Source organism: Phyllobates terribilis, unplaced genomic scaffold (genome assembly GCF_046119375.1).
Source record: "Phyllobates terribilis strain yellow unplaced genomic scaffold, ASM4611937v1 Scaffold_7__3_contigs__length_470593459, whole genome shotgun sequence".
NCBI lineage: Eukaryota > Metazoa > Chordata > Amphibia > Anura > Dendrobatidae > Phyllobates > Phyllobates terribilis.
The window spans coordinates 114,438,345-114,459,428 of record NW_027362767.1 but is presented as its reverse complement, the minus strand read 5'-3'; the positions used below and the strand labels follow the sequence as shown (position 1 = coordinate 114,459,428).

Here is a 21,084-nt window from a genome sequence, read left to right as displayed (position 1 = left end):
AAATATATATTGGTAATTTTTTTTAAGAAGTTATTAGTGGATTCAAAAAGCCATAAACTAGGTAGTTAGCTTAGTGTATAATCATATGTTCCATAAAAATATGATCTTGCCACTTATTTAAAAAAAACAAACAATAACCAACAGTAATAATTTCCCAAACCCCTAATATTATGGATCTTCTTCACTCTTGCACTTTTAATTCACTTTTCACCTTTGAACCAGTAACAGTAGAAGTTACCAGGCTCCTTGCTACTTACCCTACTACCCGCACCAGTGACCCTATTCCATCAGAGTCCCTTTATATGTATATGGCATTATGGCATCACCTGTAATGTTTAACTTCTCTCTTTCATCTGGTTTCTCTCCCTTCTTTTTCAAATACGCTGTCATATATGCTTTACTAAAAAACTAACATCCCTCAACAGAAGTGCAATGATAGCTACAGACCTGTCTCTAAACGCATGGATCGCTTGGTCTACTCTTGTCTAGACTGCTATCGCTCTGATAACTCTTCTTGACCCTTTACCATCCGGTTTCCATTCTTTACACACTGTGGCTCACCAACTCCTATTCACTATGCTCCTCTCTATCGGTCTCGAGGATACCACTCTCTTGGTCGTCTTCCTTTCTCTCTGACGTCTCTTTCAGTGTTTTATTTGCTGGCTCTTCTTCCTCTTCCCCTTATGCCGGTATGACATTACACACGAACCGTGCTAGGATCCAAATACTGGTCCTGACTGTTTGGTCTCCTCAATGGAGCTCCATCGGCATATATGAAGCAGTTTTATCACGTTGAGATACTCGGTGGTTGGCTGAGTCTTTTGATCCTAGCTCAGTTTGTGTTTCACCGATGTGGTGTTTCTCAGCGTTTATTCGTAGGTCCCCTCCTCTTTTTTTTTATTATCTACACTGCCCTATTGGACAAGCTATCAGCAGATTTATCTTTCAGTACCACCCTACCCATGCCCTTCATTCTGCTAATCATCAAAGACTAATGTACTCTATAATCCAAATCTTCCACTTCTATCTGCAAGACTTTTCTCATGCTGCACCAGATCTCTGGAATGCACTACCCTAGACAATCTGCTTAATTCCCAGTGTCACCGTTTAAGGCATCTTCTAAAAAACATCTGTCCCCACTCTCCATGCAATTTATATCTGGACTTATACTTGTCTGGTGACTGGTTCATGCATCGTTATTTGAAAACCCCAATTTATTTATTATACTGATGACTGGACCATAGAAAGCAAGCACTTTTTACCTTTTGTTTCACGCCTATTTCCTTATCAAGTGTGAGCTTATGAGTAGGGCCCTTAATCCTTAATTGCTGAATTATGTCTTACTCTGTAATGTCTGATATTGTCTGTACGTCCTCTGATGTGTAAGGTGCAGCTGAATATGTTAGTGCTACATAAATAAAATAATCACTATTAATGGTTGAAACCACAGGCAGGTTGCCAAAGCAGCGTGTTAGAGATGCTGTTCCTTTAGCTGGTTTTGTGTTTATGGGATAGGAAATATAGTATCACATGATTGCCAGTATATGTAATAGAAGGACTGCTAAAGCCAAGCAGAATTATCTTATCTAAGTGTATAAGGTTGATGAACAATGGCAATGTGCTCACCTGATAGGGTTGTGTGTGACACAGGCACTAATATTGCATAGTTGGCATCATCCACAGATAAGTATAAATTGTACTATAAAGCCAGGAATTGTGGACTTCAATTACGCTGCTGATTCCAAAAAAGATCCGAAGACGAGATAAATTTAAGTGGTTGATTGTCCACGAGTTTCAAAGTCAAAACTGACTCCTTCCTCAGGACAACAACATGCAAATTTGGGGTTGTCCAGACAAAATATACAGTTAGGTCCATATATATTTGGACAGAGACAACATTTTTCTAATTTTGGTTCTAGACATTACCACAATGAATTTTAAACAAAACAATTCAGATGCAGTTGAAGTTCAGACTTTCAGCTTTCATTTGAGGGTATCCACATTAAAATTGGATGAAGGGTTTAGGAGTTTCAGCTCCTTAACATGTGCCACCCTGTTTTTAAAGGGACCAAAAGTAATTGGACAGATTAAATAATTGTAAATAAAATGTTCATTTCTAGTACTTGGTTGAAAACCCTTTGTTTGCAATGACTTTCTGAAGTCTTGAACTCATGTACATCACCAGACGCTGGGTTTCCTCCTTTTTGATGCTCTGCCAGGCCTTCACTGCGGTGGTTTTCAGTTGCTGTTTGTTTTTGGGCCTTTCTGTCTGAAGTTTAGTCTTTAACAAGTGAAATGCATGCTCAATTGGGTTGAGATCAGGTGACTGACTTGGCCATTCAAGAATATTCCACTTTTTTGCTTTAATAAACTCATGGGTTGCTTTGGCTTTATGTTTTGGGTCATTGTCCATCTGTAGTATGAAACGACGACCAATCAGTTTGGCTGCATTTGGCTGGATCTGAGCAGACAGTATGGCTCTGAATACATAAGAATTCATTCGGCTGCTTCTGTCCTGTGTTATATCATCAATAAACACTAGTGACCCAGTGCCACTGGCCGCCATGCATGCCCAAGCCATCACACTGCCTCCGCTGTGTTTTACAGATGATGTGGTATGCTTTGGATCATGAGCTGTACCATTCCTTCGCCATACTTTTCTCTTTCCATCATTCTAGTAGAGGTTGATCTTGGTTTCATCTGTCCAAAGAATGTTCTTCCAGAACTGTGCTGGCTTTTTTAGATGTTTTTTAGCAAAGTCCAGTCTAGCCTTTTTCTTCTTGATGCTTATGAGTGGCTTGCACCATGCAGTGAACCCTCTGTATTTACTTTCATGCAGTCTTCTCTTTATGGTAGATTTGGATATTGATACGCCTACCTCCTGGAGAGTGTTGTTCACTTGGTTGGCTGTTGTGAAGGGGTTTCTCTTCACCATGGAGATTATTCTGCGATCATCCACCACTGTTGTCTTCTGTGGGCGCCCAGGTCTTTTTGCATTGATGAGTTCACCAGTGCTTTCTTTCTTTCTCAGGATGTATCAAACTGTAGATTTTGACACTCCTAATATTGTAGCAATTTCTCGGATGTTTTTTCTGTTTTTGCAGCTTAAGGATGGCTTGTTTCACCTGCATGGAGAGCTCCTTTGACCGCATGTTTACGTCACAGCAAAACCTTCCAAATGCAAGCACCACACCTCAAATCAACTCCAGGCCTTTTATCTGCTTAATTGAGAATGACATAACGAAGGGATTGCCCACACCTGTCCATGAAATAGCCTTGGAGTCAATTGTCCAATTACTTTTGGTCCCTTTAAAAACAGGGTGGCACATGTTAAGGAGCTGAAACTCCTAAACCCTTCATCCAATTTTAATGTGGATACCCTCAAATGAAAGCTGAAAGTCTGAACTTCAACTGCATCTGAATTGTTTTGTTTAAAATTCATTGTGGTAATGTCTAGAACCAAAATTAGAAAAATGTTGTCTCTGTCCAAATATATATGGACCTAACTGTATATCTTAATTATCAGTAGGATAGGTCTCTATCAGATCAAGGAAGGTCCACCACCCAGCACCCCAATCTTCAGTTGTTACAAGAGGCTGCATATGGAAGTCACTTAGGACTCTATCTGGCCTCGGTTCCGATGGTGTTAGTCTTCTTAGGCATCCTCTTGCCACACAAAACTCTAAAAAGACTGTACACTGCCAGAACGAAGGCCAGACGGAGTGAGAAGCGTTTCATCTGCCTCATTAGTGAGTGGCTCCGTCTGGGGTTTTTCCTGAATCGCTTCTTTTGGATATTTCGGGCAGAAATCCTGGCATAAGTGCTCAGCGTAGAGCGCAGGATAAATGTGATAAAAAAAAAAACCTTAATGTACCTCCAAAATGTTGGCAATAAAAATGTCCGCTCATCCCACAAAAAAAAATCACACTCTGATCCATCTGACAAGGGAAATTTAGGGCGTTTCCACATCTCGGGTAGCTCAAAAGGTCTGAAAAAGCAACATGATTCTCTCAAATAAAATCCCGTGATCTGTTGTGCCTAATGCAAACACAATCCTTGCTGTGGGGCTCAATTAATCATTGGGATTGTCGATGGATTCAAAGAGATGTATAATTTCCAAGATTAGGTTACTTCTGTTTTTTTTTCAGCTGTTTTGGCACTTTAGGAGCTCTGTAAATGGTGCCTGTAAGCTTAGAACAACAAAATCTAGATTCCAAAAGCGATAGTGAGCTCCTTCCGTTCCAAGCCCTCTGTGTGCACAAACAGTAGTGCAGAACCACATATAGGGGTTTTGCCACGTTTGGCATAAATAGCATAACAAATTGTGAGGTCTACCTTTTCTATTACCCATTACACAAATGAAAACTTAGAGGCTAAAGCAATATTTTAGTGAGAAATGCGTAGCTTTTCATTTTCACAGCCCAATTTTGTCAAATTCTGTAAAGTATTTTTGTGTTAAAAATGCTCACTACATCCCTAGATTAATTTGAGGATTTTAGTTTATGGCACCTCAGGGGCTCTAGAAATGCAACATGGAGTCTGCTATATATTCCAACCAAAAGTCAAATAGTACTCCTTTTCTTCTAAGCCTCTCCATGTGCCCAAACAGTGTGGGGTATGGGCACATTTGGGAGTAATTGTGTAATAAACTGTCACCACTTTCTCCTATTATAATCCTATCAAAATTTGGACCTGAAACAAAATAGTGGAAAAAAATTAAATTTTTCATTTCACTTTGTGTTAATTGCTGTGTAGCTCCTGAAGGGTTAACAAACTTCCTGACAGCAATTTTGAATACTTCAAGGGGTGCAGTTTTTCAAATTGTATCACTTTTTGACAGTTTTCTAATATATAGGCCCCTTAAAGTCACTCTGAAACAGAATTTATTTGTAAACAAATAGATTTTGGAAGTTTTCTTAAAAAAAAATTGCTGCTAAACTTTTAACGCTTCTAAGACCTAAACAAAATCAAATATATTTGAAAAATGATGCTGCCATAAAGTACGGTAGCGAAATGGTAAATGTTAAATAACTTTTTTTGTGTAGTATGACTATCTGTATTTTCTCACCGATGTACAATGAGTACGGAAAGTATTCAGACCCCTTTAAATTTTTCACTTTGTTTCATTGCAGCCATTTGGTAAATTCTAAAAAGTTCTATCTTTGTCTCATCAGACCAGAGAATCTTATTTCTCATAGTCTGGGAGTCCTTCATGTGTTTTTGAGCAAACTCTATGCAGGCTTTCATATGTCTTGCACTGAGGAGAGGCTTCCGTGTGGCCACTGTTTTATAAAGGCCCAACTGGTGGAGGGCTGCAGTGATAGTTGACTTTGTGGAACTTTCTCCCATCTCCCTACTGCATCTCTGGAGCTCAGCCACAGTGATCTTAGGGTTCTTCTTTACCTCTCTCAACAAGGCTTTTCTCCCACGACTGCTCAGTTTCGCCGGACAGCCAGGTCTAGGAAGACTTCTGGTGGTCCCAAACTTCTTCCATTTAAGGATTATGGAGGCCACTGTGCTTTTAGGAACCTTACCACTACTTTATTTTTCGCCGAAAAAACTAAAAAAGTAATTGATGAAGGTTTTTCTTTGGGTATACTGACAAAAAAAGAAACGGAATTCCTTGAGGTAACATCACCCATTATTCCTATCATCCATGCGCTACCTAAAACACATAAATCGTTATCACCTATTTCTGTAAGACCAATAGTGTCAGGAATAGGCTCATTAAATGAGCATTTGGGCGCATGGCTAGATAGTGCCTTACAATCATTGGTACAAAGAATACCAGGGTTTTTATAGGATTCTCGTGATGTTTTGCGTAGGTTTCAAGATTTCAAATGGTCTCACAGATACACCTGGGTTTCTTGTGATGTTTCTTCTCTTTACACCAGCATTCCCCAACACATAGCTATCATGGCTGTCCAATACCACCTGGACAGGTACAGTTCTTACACACCTGAACTTAAAGAGTATATAGAAAATGTGCTCTTATTTCTACTCCGCCATAATTATTTTATGTTTAATGGAAAGTTCTTTTTGCAAATTAGCGGAGTGGCGATGGGAGCCAAATTCTCACCATTCGTAGCCAATTTGACTATGGCATGGTGTGAAGAGTGTTTGTTTTATGTATATTGTCCATAATCCATTCTCATCTTCAATAAAACTATATGCTAGGTATATAGATGATATGATCATTGTCTGGGAGGGGGCGGTATCAGAGATTCCAAATTTCATCTCTTACCTTAATGACAATCAGTTTAACTTGCATTTTACACACATAGTCATCATGGTGAAAAAATGGTATTCCTGGATTTGGAACTTATTGGTGTCAATAATTGCACAATTGTAACTAAAACCTACAGAAAACCTTCAGCAGGTAATACAATTTTGGGTGCTCGTTCATTCCACCATTTTCATGTTACCAAAGCTGTTCCTGTGGGTGACTTTATTAGCGCTAAGCGGAATTGCTGCTCCAGTGCCAGCTTTGACATAGACTCCAGGACTATCAGACAGCGCCTTTCTGATCGACACTATCCCAATTGGAGCTTAAACTTGGCACAACAGATTGCAAACACTAGGAATAGGACGGACTTCATTAATAAAACTAGGATGAAATCAAATAAAAAAAAACAGCTTGCCAGTTTTGGTTCTTACCCATAGTCCGCATTTTAGGTCCATTTCCCAGATAGTGCGACGCAATCTACACATTTTGCAAGATGATCCCGTCATTACAAACATCTTAAAAGATGAAGTGAGAATAGTACCAAGGAAAGCAAAAAACGCTAGGAAATGTATTATCGCCTAGTTTGCATGTAAACCATCACAAAAAACCCACATCTCAAACATGGTTGTCATTAAAGGGTTATTTTAAGTGAGGACAAACTCAGTGCAAAACCTGCACAGTGTCGTTTAAAACCAATCATTTTTACAATTACGATCAGAGTGAAAAATTCAGTATAAAAAGCTTCTTAAACTGCAATAGTGATCACGTAGTTTATGTTTCAGAATGCACAATCTGTAACCTCAAATATGTTGGTTCAACTATCCGTAAGCTCGAATTTAGAATCAGGGAGCACCTTCATGACATTGAAGAGCCCACAGATAGGAGCATCTCTAATATCTCAAAACAATTTGTGGAATGTCATAATCGCAGTAATTGGTCTGCGTGTATACGCGATAGAACAAATACCGAAATATATTAGAGGCAGTAGTCATACTGATGCGGTCCGCAACAAAGAAGCTTTCTGGATATTTTCTCTGAACACATATACTCCATCAGGGCTTAATCTCAGACGAGAAATTATGTTACATTATTAAAAGCATAATATTCAGCTCTGAAAGGAAAGAGAGAAAGGAGAAAAAGGATATATACAGTACAGACCAAAAGTTTGGACACACCTTCTCATTTAAAGATTTTTCTGTATTTTCATGACTTTGAAAATTGTACATTCACACTGAAGGCATCAAAACTATGAATTAACACATGTGGAATTATATACTTAACAAAAAAGTGTGAAACAACTGAAAATATGTCTTATATTCTAGGTTCTTCAAAGTAGCCACCTTTTGCTTTGATCACTGCTTTGCACACTCTTGGCATTCTCTTGATGAGCTTCAAGAGGTAGTCACCGGAAATGGTTTTCACTTCACAGGTGTGCCCTGTCAGGTTTAATAAGTGGGATTTCTTGCCTTATAAATGGGGTTGGGGTCATCAGTTGTGTTGTGCAGAAGTCTGGTGGATACACAGCTGATAGTCCTACCGAATAGACTGTTAGAATTTGTATTATGGCAAGAAAAAAGCAGCTAAGTAAAGAAAAATGAGTGGCCATCATTACTTTAAGAAATGAAGGTCAGTCAGTCCGAAAAATTGGGAAAACTTTGAAAGTGTCCCCAAGTGCAGTTGCAAAAACCATCAAGCGCTACAAAGAATCTGGCTCACACGAGGACCGCCCCAGGAAAGGAAGACCAAGAGTCACCTCTGCTTCTGGGGATAAGTTTATCCGAGTCACCAGCCTCAGAAATCGCAGGTTAACAGCAGCTCAGATTAGAGACCAGGTCAATGCCACACAGAGTTCTAGCAGCAGACACATCTCTACAACAACTGTTAAGAGGAGACTTTGTGCAGCAGGCCTTCATGGTAAAATAGCTGCTAGGAAACCACTGCTAAGGACAGGCAACAAGCAGAAGAGACTTGTTTGGGCTAAAGAACACAAGGAATGGACATTAGACCAGTGGAAATCTGTGCTTTGGTCTGAGGAGTCCAAATTTGAGATCTTTGGTTCCAACCACCGTGTCTTTGTGCGACGCAGAAAAGGTGAACGGATGGACTCTACATGCCTGGTTCCCACCGTGAAGCATGGAGGAGGAGGTGTGATGGTGTGGGGTGGGGGGTGCTTTGCTGGTGACACTGTTGGGGATTTATTAAAAATTGAAGGCATACTGAACCAGCATGGCTACCACAGCATCTTGCAGCGGCATGCTATTCCATCCGGTTTGCTTTTAGTTGGACCATCATTTATTTTTCAGCAGGAGAATGACCCCAAACACACCTCCTGGCTGTGTAAGGGCTATTTGACCAAGAAGGAGAGTGATGGGGTGCTACGCCAGATGACCTGGCCTTCACAGTCACCAGACCTGAACCCAATCGAGATGGTTTGGGGTGAGCTGGACCTCAGAGTGAAGGCTAATGGGCCAACAAGTGCTAAGCATCTCTGGGAACTCCTTCAAGATTGTTGGAAAACCATTTCCGGTGACTACCTCTTGAAGCTCATCAAGAGAATGCCAAGAGTGTGCAAAGCAGTCATCAAAGCAAAAGGTGGCTACTTTGAAGAACCTAGAATATAAGACATATTTTCAGTTGTTTCACACTTTTTTGTTAAGTATATAATTCCACATGTGTTAATTCATAGTTTTGATGCCTTCAGTGTGAATGTACAATTTTCATAGTCATGAAAATGCAGAAAAATCTTTAAATGAGAAGGTGTGTCCAAACTTTTGGTCTCTACTGTATATGTTGTCATTTTTTACATTATAATAATTGCAAAAAGGAAAATGGGTCAATGCAAAAGTTTGGGCACCCTGCATGGTTGGTACCTAGTAGCACCCCCTTTTGCAAGTATGTCAGCTGGTAAACACTTTTTATAGCCAGACAAGAGTCTTTCAATTCTTGTTTGAGGGATTTTCATACATTCTTCCATGGAAAATTCTTCCATTTCTGTGAGATTCCTGGGCCATCTTGTATGCACTGCTTTTTTGAGGCCTGGCCACAGATTTTCAATGATGTTCAGATCAGGGCACTGTGAGGGCCATTGTAAAACCTTCAGCTTGCGCCTTTTGAGGTAGTCTATTGTGGATTTTGACGTGTGTTTAGGATCATTATCCATTTGTAGAAGCCATCCTCTTTTCAACTTCAGCTTTTTTTGCAGATGGTGTTATGTTTGCATCAAGAATTTGTTGAAATGTAATTGAATCCATTCTACCCTTTACCTGTGAAATGTTCCCCGTGCCATTAGCTGCAACTCAACCCCAAACCATGATTGATCCACCCCCATGTTTAATGGTTGGCAAGATGTTCTTTTCCTGAAATTCTGTGCCCTTTTTTTCCCACACATATACCTTATGATCATTGTGGACAAAAGAATTCTATTTTAACCTCATAGTCCACAGGAGCAAAAGGAACAGAACTATTTAAATTTTATATTTAATCCAAAATGGAGGCAGTGTTTATGAAAAATATACAAAGGTTTTACAAATGGAGACAATACAGTAGAGAATATACAGTTACACAAAATAGGAGTTAACAAAAGAAACTTACTATAAAGACTGCAGAGACGATTCAGTATAGCTGGAGCGAAGCGCTCCTATGCCCTTTAAGCGAACGTGACCCGTTTTACACATAAATATGTACTTCCAACATGAGTGCTGACCCACCTTCGGCTGGGTCTTTTATGTTGAAGGGCTCCAGCCTTCATATTTTTATTAGAATCTCTTAACTTCTGGATTAACTTCTCGCTGGTTGATCACTGAAGCTTGCAAGTGATGCCAAATTTTCCATTATGAATTTACCTTTCTTTAGAGACCACACAAGACATAGCTGCGGTCTGTTATTTTGTACTTACCGCTCACCGGAGGGGCATACTGCTATGGAAAATTATGCATATTGTTCCTTGGCTGATCCTGCCACTAAAAATGTGTCCAATTATTATAGGAGGTATAGAACTTTAGATATTCCCTATTTTGCGTCTGTGCCGGACAGACTGCAGATTTCTGCTGAATTCTTTTTACGCCCAGCACTATTTCTTTCTCACCTAGGTGTAGATTTAGCGCAGGTCTGTGTCACTGGAAAATACACTTGCATGTTAATTGGGTTTGCAACCTATCTTTGTCCTGGCATTTGCCTCTTAGCCACTTCTTCTGTGTGTGCTAATTTGCATGCAGAGACAGCTTCTTTTACGTTGACAAATGGTGGATAAGGGAGTGGTGAGAGGGGCTTCAGGGGGAGAGAAAATATTTTCTTAATATTTCCTGTGACCTCTTCTTAATATTTTTGACAGCCCATATTCTCGAAAATTGAGAAATGGTTTTTATGGCTGAGATTTGTATACCTCACGGGCTACGCAAATTTGACATGGTGCTTTAAAAACAATTCTAGTAAATTTTGCACACTTCTTACTTTCTGAGCCCTGTCATGTACCCTAACAGTAGTGTATGTCCACATACGGGAAATTAAAAAAAAAAATAAAAATAAAGATGTGTAACAACTTGTGGGGTGCATTTTATTTTCTCTTACTATTTGACAACATTTAAACATGGGGCTAAAATAACATTTTTTTGGAAAAAAAATGCAACCCAATATAGAATTCTGTGAATGTGAAATACCCCTGGGATTTAAATGTTAACTAAAACCCCTTTTTTGGGGGTTTGTTTTTGGTCTCTTTAGGCATCTTTCTAGTATTTTGGCATCTCAAGGCATCTTAAAATTCAAATGATGCCTGAAAAAAATCCTAATTAAAAAGAGGCCCGAAAGTCCTCAGGTTGCTCCTTCATTTCTGTCCACTCTCTCCAGTTCCGCAAGCTCAGCGCCTCGGGGTAACCCTTGATTCTGATCTCTCCTTCAAACCTCATATCCAAGCCCTTTCCACTTCATGCCAACTCCAACTCAAAAATATTTCCCGGATCCGCACATTATTCAACCATGAATATGCAAAAACACGCCCTCACTCAACCATTCCCTCATCATCTCTCCCCTCGACTACTGCAACCTCCTGCTCTGTGGCCTCCCTTCTAGCACTCTCGCACCCCTGCAATCCATCCTAAACTCTGCTGCCCAACTAATCCACCTGTTCCCCCACTATTCCCCTGCCTCTCCCCTCTGCCAATCCCTGCACTTTCTCCCCATTGCTTACCCAGAGACTAAAGTTCAAGACCTTGACCTTGGCATACAAAGCCATCCACAACCTGTCTCCTCCATACATCTGTGACCTAGTCTCCTGGTACTTACCTGCACGCAACCTCCGATCCTCACAAGATCTCCTTCTCTACTCCCCTTTTATCTCCTCTTCTCACAATCTCATACAAGATTGCTCCCGTGCATCCCCCCTACTCTGGAACTCTCTACCCCAACACATCAGACTCTCGCCTACCGGGGAAACTTTCAAAAGGAACCTGAAGACCCACTTCTTTCCGACAAGCCTACAACCTGCAGTAACCACCGCTGCACGACCAGCTCTACCCTCACCTACTGTATCCTCACCCATCCCTTGTAGACTCTGAGCCCTCCCAGGGAGGGTCCTCGCTCCTCCTGTACCAGTCGCCGACTTGTTTTTGTTAAGATTATTGTACTTGTTGTTTGCTATGTATACTCCCTTTTTCACATGTAAAGCGCAATGGAATAAATGGCGCTGCTATAATAATAAATACTAATAATAATTTGAGTCAAGTAGCATACTAGGTCCATGTATTGAGAGGGTCAGCTTAACAAGTCTTCCATGTCTGTATTCTTAGTTTTAGCAATTTGAAAGTAAGGTACAATGGAGTGCAAGATACATACACTACCAAGACAAAGACATTCCTAAGTGCTTAGCTCATGGTCTTCTCAGACCGATAAGACCCCTCAGTCCACTGTTTACACAGGGGACTCAACAACACATGGGGATATCATAACATTTCAAGAATTAGATAAAGAATAGATTGGATGGAAAAACTTCTCATCGATCATGGCCCCTGCAACATAACAAGGACAATTCATCTTCAAACGTATTATAAAGCAAACCACACATGGGATGTTTCTAAAAAAAAAAAACTACACAGAGTAATAAATATTGTGTTGTAACATAGTAATTTTAGGTTATAGTTTTAAGGTTGAAGGAAGATTAAGTCCATCTAGTTCAACCCATAGCCTAACATGTTGATCCAGAGGAAGGCAAAAAAAAACATGTGGCAAACACTAAGCTCCACATTGGGGGAAAAAAATTCCTTCCTGACTCCACATACGGCAATCAGACTAGTTCCCTGGATCAACGCCCTATCAAGGAATGCACATAACACATCTGCATCTCTGGCTGCTATGGGCATAAAAGGGGACAAACTTATGGTGTGGCACCCATGCTCCCCTGACCTCAACCCCATTGAGAACCTCTGGAGCATCATCAAAAGGAGTGTCTATGATGGCGGGAGGCAGTTCACATCTAAGCAACAGCTCTGGGAGGGTATTCTGTCCTCATGCAAAACAATTGAAGCAGAAACCATCCAAAACCTGACAAATTCAATGTACGAGAGAGTTCAGAAGCTCCTTTCGAACAAGGGGTCCTATGTGCAAATGTAACATCACCTAGAATAAAGTTTTGAGTTGAAAACTGTTTGATTTCAGCTTCTAATAACCTGCTAATGCTTATAATTTCAAAAATGACCATTTTTTTTGTTCTTTATTAAAATGAAAAGGTTGAAAACTCTGCTGTGCATAATAATTTGGAACATGCATTTTGAGTGCAGTTTGAGTGTTTTATTTTTTAAAAAATATGATGTTATCATAGACAGTTTGTACAAAAACCTTTCAATTGTACTCTAATAGTTATTTGACTGGAAAATTACAATGACTGCAATTCATATAGGTAATTTGGGAAAATCTGAGAAAATATTATTTGCATAATAATTTGGAACACAGTGTATATAACCTGTAATATTATACTTTTCAAGAAAGGCATCCAGACCCTTCTTAAATTTTAGTAGTGAATCACTCATTACAACATCATGCGGCAGAGAGTTCCATAGTCTCACTGCTCTTACAGTAAAGAATCCACATCTGTGATTATGATTAAACCTTCTTTCCTCCAGACGTAGAAGATGCCCCCTTGTCCCCGTCTCAGGCCTCAGAGTAAAAAGATCAGTAGACAGGTCTTTGTACTGTCCCCTCATATACTTGTACATAGTAATAAGATCACCCCTAAGCCTTCTTTTTTTCCACAGTAAATAACCCCAAGTGTAATAACCTGTCTTGGTATTGCAGACCCCCCAGTCCTCTAATAACCTTTGTCGCTCGTCTCTGCACCCTCTCTAGTTCAGCTATGTCTTTCTTATACACCGGAGACCAGAACTGTACACAGTATTCTAAGTGTGGTCGCACTAATGACTTGTATAGAGGAAAAATTATGTTCTCCTCATGAACATCTATGCCTCTTTTAATGCATCCCATTATTTTAATTGCCTTTGTAGCAGCTGCCTGACACTGGCCACTAATCGTGAGCTTGTCGTCCACCAATACACCCAGGTCTTTTTCATTGACAGTTTTGCCCAGTGCTTTACAATTAAGCATATAATTATACATTTTATTTCCTCTGCCCAAGTGCATTACCTTACATTTATCCCCATTAAAGCTCATTTGCCATTTATCAGCCCAAGCTTCTAGTTTACATAGATCCTCCTGTAATATAAAATTGTCCTCCTCTGTATTGATTACCCTGCAGAGTTTAGTGTCATCTGCAAATATTGAAATACTACTCTGTATGCCCCCTACAAGGTCATTAATAAATGTTAAAAAGAAGGGGGCCCAATACTGACCCCTGTGGTACCACACTGTTAACTGAGACCCAGTCTGAGTGCTTTCCATTAATAACCACCCTTTGTTTCCTATCACTGAGCCAGTTCTTAACCCACATACATATATTTTCTCCTGTCCCCATTGTTCTCATTCTATGTATCAACCTTTTGTGTGGAACCGTATCAAAAGCTTTTGAAAAGTCCATATACACAACATCCACTGCATTTCCTTGGTCCAGTCCAGAACTTCCCTCCCCATAAAAGCTGATCAGATTAGTTTGACAGGAACGGTCCCTCGTAAACCCATGTTGATATTGGGTCATGAGGTTATTCTTCTTCAGATACTCTAGTATAGCATCTCTTAGGAAACCCTCCAGGATTTTACCCACAGTAGAGGTTAAGCTTACGGGTCTATAATTTCCAAGTTCAGTTTTTGTCCCCTTTTTGAATATTGGCACCACATTTGCTGTACGCCAGTCCTGTGGTACAGACCCTGTTATTATGGAATCTTTAAAGATTAAAAATAATGGTCTATCTATGACGTTACTTAATTCCTGCAGTACTCGCGGTGTATCCCATCCCGGCCCGGGGATTTGTCAACTTTAGTGATTTTTAGACGCCGCCATACGTCCTGCTGGGTTAAGCAAGTGACATTTAATGGAGAATTTTTGTCGTCACTAATCATGTTTTCTGTCATGCGATTTTCTTGTGTAAATACTGTTGAAAAAAAATCATTTAGCATATTGGCTTTTTCCTCATCCTCATCCACCATTTCACCCAGACTATTTTTAAGGGGGCCAACTTAATCATTTTTTAGTTTCTTACTATTTATGTAGTTAAATAATATTTTGGGGTTATTTTTACTTTCTCTAGTAATGAGTCTCTCTGCCTCAATCTTTGCTGCCTTGATTTGGTTTTTACATAATTTATTTAATTTTCTGTATTTATTTAATGCCTCATCACTACCTACTTGCTTTACTTCTCTAAATGCTTTCTTTTTGTCACTTATTGCACCCCTTACAGCTCTATTTAGCCATAGTGGTTTCCTCCTATTTGTAGCATGTTTATTCCCAAAGGGTATATATTGTGCACAGGTCCTATTCAGGATGTTAATAAATGTCTCCCATTTGCTTTGTGTAGCTTTATGTCTCAGGATATCGTCCCAGTTTATAGCACTAAGATCATCTCTCAACCGTTGGAAATTTGCCTTGCTGAAGTTTAGTGTCCTTGTAACCCCTCTACTACACATCTTATTAAAGGATACATGAAAATGTATTATTTTGTGATCACTATTACCCAAGTGACCCCCAACTCGTATATTTGATATGCGGTCTGGCCTATTGGTTAATATTAGGTCTAGCAGTGCCCCCCTTCTTGTTGGGTCCTGAACCAATTGTGAAAGGTAATTGTCTCTCATAGTTGTCAAAAACCTATTACCTTTGCTTGAACTACAGGTTTCTGTTCTCCAATGTATTTCAGGGTAGTTGAAGTCCCCCATAATAATGACTTCTCCTTGAGTCGCTGCTTCATCTATTTGCTTTATGAGGATTTTCTCCGCTGCTTCCATTATTTTTGGAGTCTTATAACAAACCCCTATCAGTAATTTATTATTTTTTCCCCCTCCCCTTATCTCCACCCACAGGGACTCTACATTTTCATTAGATTCATATATATTCTCCCGCAAGATGGGTTTTAAGGATGATTTTACATATAAACACCACCCCTCGTCACTTGTTTGTACGGTCATTTCTGAACAGACTATAGCCCTGTAAATTCACTGCCCAGTCATGGCTCTCGTCCAGCCACGTCTCAGATATCCCCACCATGTCATAATTATTTTCCAACAAAATTAATTCTAACTCCTGCATTTTGTTGGTGAGGCTTCTGGCATTAGTGTACATGCATTTTATGTATCTCTCTGTACCTCTGTTGTTTCCTTCGTTTTGCTCACAGTCCTCCTTTTTTAAATGGAATAAAAACAACTTTCATTGTGTTTTTAAATTCTTTAAAGGATGCACTTTTAATATGAGATTTCTAATTTGTAGATCCATTCAAATCTACTTGAGAATTGGGCCCTAAAAAATCAGGTTTCTGAAGGTTTTTTGAAAATATGAATATTGCTGCTTAACTTTTAAAGGGAGCCGGTCACCCCTAGAACAGAATTTATACCAATTAAACTGTTTCAAATAGAGCACTTGGCTGCTATAAAAATAATTCTTGCAGTCTATAATTCAATGTTGTTTAGTCTAGGTACATTGGTTGAGAAAAGATCTAGGTTCACCAAGTTCAACTGTCAACTACCTTGCACATTTGTCACTAATTTAACTATAACCCACAATGTTATCTGTATCTAGGAAATCATCCAGCCCTTGTATAAAAGTCGGCCATCACTCCCTCTTGTAGTCGGCATTCCACAGTCTGACTGCTCTGACTGTAAAGAACCCTTTCCTATTTACTTGCCGGAATCGCCTTTCTTCCACCTGTAATGAGTGCCCCCTGGTCCTTGGAAGGAATAAGTCATGTGCTAGTGGCCTCACCAGTGATTTATAAAGGTAACAATATGTTGGGATCGCAGGATTTTATTTCTCTTTTTATGCACCCTAAAATCTTGTTTGCTTTTGCGGCTGCTGCCTGACATTGAGTACTGCTGCTCAGCTTACTTGTAACCAGAATACCCAAGTCCTTTTCCTGTTAGGTGGTCCCGAGTATTCTCCCATTTAATGTGTATGCAGCAATAGGATTACTCCGTCCTAGGTGCATGACTCTACATTTATCTATATTAAACCTCATCTGCCAAGTGTTTGCCTATTCTGACATCTTATCCAGATCGTTCTGCAATATCGTAATGTCAAGGACAGATTTTAATATCCTACATAGTTTGGTGTAGTCAGCAGAGACTGATGCTTTACTCTCAATCCCATCCTCAAGGTCCTTAATAAAGAGGTTAAAGAGAATGATAACAAATAACCTTTTTCTCCACTCATGGTTATTGGTTGGGTGAAGCCATTTATTGTCAATCTACTGTGTTTTCTCTTTTTAAATCTTAATGACAACCAAACACATCCAAATGACCCTGATCAAAAGTTCACATACCCCAGTTCTTAATACCGTGTATTGACCCCTCTAACATCAATGACAGCTTGAAGTCTTTTGTGGTAGTTGTGGATGAGGTTCTTTATTTTCTTAGATGGTAAAGCTGCCCATTCTTCTTGGCAAAAAGCCTCCAGTTCCTGTAAATTCCTGGGCTGTCTAGCATGAACTGTGCGCTTGAGATCTCCCCAGAGTGGCTCAATCCTATTGAGGTCAGGAGACTGAGATGGCCACTTCAGAACCTTCACTTTGTTCTGCTGTAGCCAATGACAGGTCAACTTGGCCTTGTGTTTTGGATCGTTAACGTGTTGGAACATCTTCCCATGTGCAGCTTCTGGGCTGATGAGTGCAAATATGCCTCCAGTATTTTCTGATAATGTTCTGCATTCATCTTTCCTTCAACTTTAACCAAGTTTCCCTTGCCTTTGTAGCTCACACATCCCCAAAACATCAGCTATCCACTTCCGTGCTTTACTGTAGGAATGGTGTTCCTTTCATCATAGGCCTTGTTGACCTCTCTCCAAATGTAATGTTTATGGTTGTGGCCAAAAAGTTCAATTTTGGTCTCATCACTCCAAATTACCTTGTTCCAGAAGTTTTGAGGCTTGTCTCTGTGCTGTTTGGTGTATTGTAGGCGAGATACTTTGTGGCATTTGTGCATTAATGGCTTTCTTCTGGCGACTCAACCATGCAGCCCATTTTTCTTCAAGTGCCTCCTTATTGTGCATCTTGAAACAGCCACACCGCTAGTTTTCAGAGAGTCCTGAATTTCAGCTGATGTTGTTTGTGGGTTTTTCTTTGCATCTCGAACAAATTTCCTGGTAGTTGTGGCCAAAATCTTTGTTGCTGTACCTGACCGTAGTTTGGTTTTTACAGAGCCCCTGATTTTCCATTTGTTAATCACAGTTTGAACGCTGGTGACTGGCATTATCAATTCCTTGGATATCTTTTTGTATCCCTTTCCTGTGTTATACAGTTCAACTACCTTTTCCCGTAGATCCGTTGACTTTCCCCATGACTCACAATCCAGACACTCACTCAGCTTTTATGCACTCACAGTGATTACAAGCAAACAGGTCACAGGTGAGGATGTTACCTTTAGTAGTCATTCAAACCCATTTGTGTCAAATTCTGTGCATGTTATCAGGTCAAAATCACCAGGGTATGTGAACTTTTGATCAGGGTCATTTGGAGGTTTTTGGTTGTCATTAAGTTTTAAAAAGAGAAAACACAGTAGTTTGACAATAAATGGCTTCACCCAACCAATAACCATGAGTGGAGAAAAAGTTTTTTTGTTATCATTAATATTCTCTGAAACAAGGCCAAGAAAGGAAAAATTCTGCAGGGGTATGTAAACTTTTGAGCACAACAGTAGTTTCCCCAAGTCCTTGCTCCTGTAGCTTCAGTATAAGGCTGTTGTGTGGTACAGTATCAAATGCCTTTGCAAAGTCCAGATAAATCACATCTGCCGCGTTACCAACATCCAGATTTGCACTTGCTTCCTCATAGAACCCTAACATGTTGGTCAGACACGACCTATTTTTCATATTATCATTTATTATATTATTCTCTGCGATATAACTCTGCAGGTCATCTCTTCAAGAACATTGAAAACTATACTGATGCCACCCAGTAATGTAGCAATCGACAGAGTACGTAGAGGAAGGAGATCTCTTACATTCTCCTCCTGTCAGTGCAGATGCCAATTATCAAACATTTTGTGTGATATAACTTGGTTTTTAAGGCCGAAAAATTAAGGCCCCAATTCATCATACGCGATTTTTAAAGGAATTTTTTTTTCTGTCTTTTTGTGCTGTGGGATTTTGCTGTTAATAATTCAAAACAGCACGCAATGTTTGATGAATTTACTACAAATGCTAAGATCCTTATTTTTTTGCCATTTTCTTTTATTTGCCCTTTTTTTTTTTTTTTTGAGTAAAATGCCAAACAACCCTTTCAGTAAGCTTTAATATGTTGCATACTATTCTTCATCTATGCAAAATAATTAATGTAGTTCTCTATGGTGCTGGATTATAAATTAGCAAAAAGTTTGAGACTAGTGTTGAGCGATACCTTCAGATATCGAGAAATATCGGATCGGATTTGATCGGACCGATACCCAAAAATTATCGGATATCGCCGATTCCGATACCGGAAACCAATGCAAGTCAATCGAACACAAATATCGGAATGAAAATAAACCCTCTTTCCTTGTAGGTTAATTCTACATGAAGGAAAACAACTAAGAATAATGTAGAATGTATTGGGGGAGGTGGGGGAGACAATAAAGACGTAGAGGTTTAGCCCAATCAAATGGAATAGCAGGAATAGTGTTGAGCCACCCCCGTAGTGTTTGAGTTCGGTTCGTCGAACACCCTTATGTTCGTCGAACACCGTTAAAACCAATGGCAGGCAAACAAAAACACGTAGAAAACACATAGAAAACACTTCAAAGGTGTCCAAAAGCTGACAAACTGCTCAGAAGACACAACTAACACATGGAAAAGTGACAAGTACATATAGTCATGCGAAAAGAAAAGAGGTGGAGGAGTAAAAGGAGGGGGAGACACAGATATAGGCATGTCATGCCCTTCTAAAATCAAGAAAGGCTGGAGTAAAAATCTAAAATCGGCCTACCAACACCCAGATGTTGTGACAAGAAAATTAAAAAAAGAAATATCTTTAGGTAGAATGGCGGTTCCATTCAGAACACTTTCCTTACAAGATGTAGTGGTATCCCCGTTGTGAGTTGTGCCAAAAACGGAACCCAATACATTCGGACTAATCCACCATTTGTCATATCCAAGGGGCAGGTCCTTAAACGACAACATCGACGTGGAGCCAAGTACAGTAGTATATACTGTACATCCTTTGACAAGGCAATCAGGCGGATCAAGAAGTTGGGAAGGGTCACTTTAATGGCCAAAATAGACATTGATGCGGCGTTCCGGTTACTTACTACCTGTGCCTCCGAATAGTGTCCACCTATTGGGCTGCTTCTGGGCAGGAGCATATTATATAGATCGCTGTTTGCCCATGGGGTGCTCCAGATCCTGCTCACTGTTTGAGGCATTTAGTTGCTTCCTCGAATGGGTTGTAATGGACGTTTCTAAGGGGGCACATATTATCCATTACCTCGACAACTTCTTATGCCTGGGCCCAAAAGATTCGCCACATTGTGTGAATACACGCGGTAGTCTACCTGTGAGAAGGAGAGAGCTGGAGGGAGAGTGGACACCACAGAGCCGAGGGGTTAGATGGAGAACGGAAGAAGGAAAGAGAGGGAGGTAAGGGAGTACAGTGGAAGGCCGACCTGAGCTCCCCCACGTTCCTGCTGGGCGGGGAACAGCCCTGGGAAGAAAAGCCGCTTGCGCATCCCTTTTGAGGTTACGGGCGCGAGCGGGCAGAGGGACTACGCTGGAGTGCGAAGCCGACACGGCCAGGCCGTTCCTACCTGTGCGACCTCCGTGTCGCCGGATTTGTGCCAGAGCCGCGGTGGATTCGGACGGCCAGCCCCCCTCTCCCAATACTGGTGCCTGTCTGCTGGTGGGTCGAGCCCCCCCGCGGTGGGGGGGGGAGTAACATCTGCAGAAGAAAGACCATCTTCCAGCCAAACTAAGATGTCTACTTCTTTTCGTGAACAATGTGATACTATCCCTTTCTTACGGACACGCCAATCGCTACAAATTCCAGATGAGGCACAAAAACAGCAGGTGCTTCAACGGATTTCAAGTGGGCTCTCCTCCACCTCAACTTCAACATCACAAATACTCCAGTCCTCAGAGGTGTCACCCCAATCACACTTGCTTCCTCACAGCTCCCAAGTCTCCAGCTGTCCGTCTGAGTATGGGGTAACACAGATGGTTGAGTCTGCACAGCTGTTTACTCATACTATAGCCTGGGAAACGGAGGTCTGCTCCAGAGCTTCTGTTAATCCAGATGAGGAAATGATCTGCA

General features: G+C 40.4%; 1 protein-coding gene across 1 annotated transcript in view; it reads left to right on the top strand.

The window, feature by feature from the left end:
- LOC141152925 (piRNA biogenesis protein EXD1-like) overlaps window positions 1-21,084 on the top strand; it is a 117,739-nt gene that overhangs the window by 19,854 nt on the left and 76,801 nt on the right. The window lies entirely within an intron of this gene.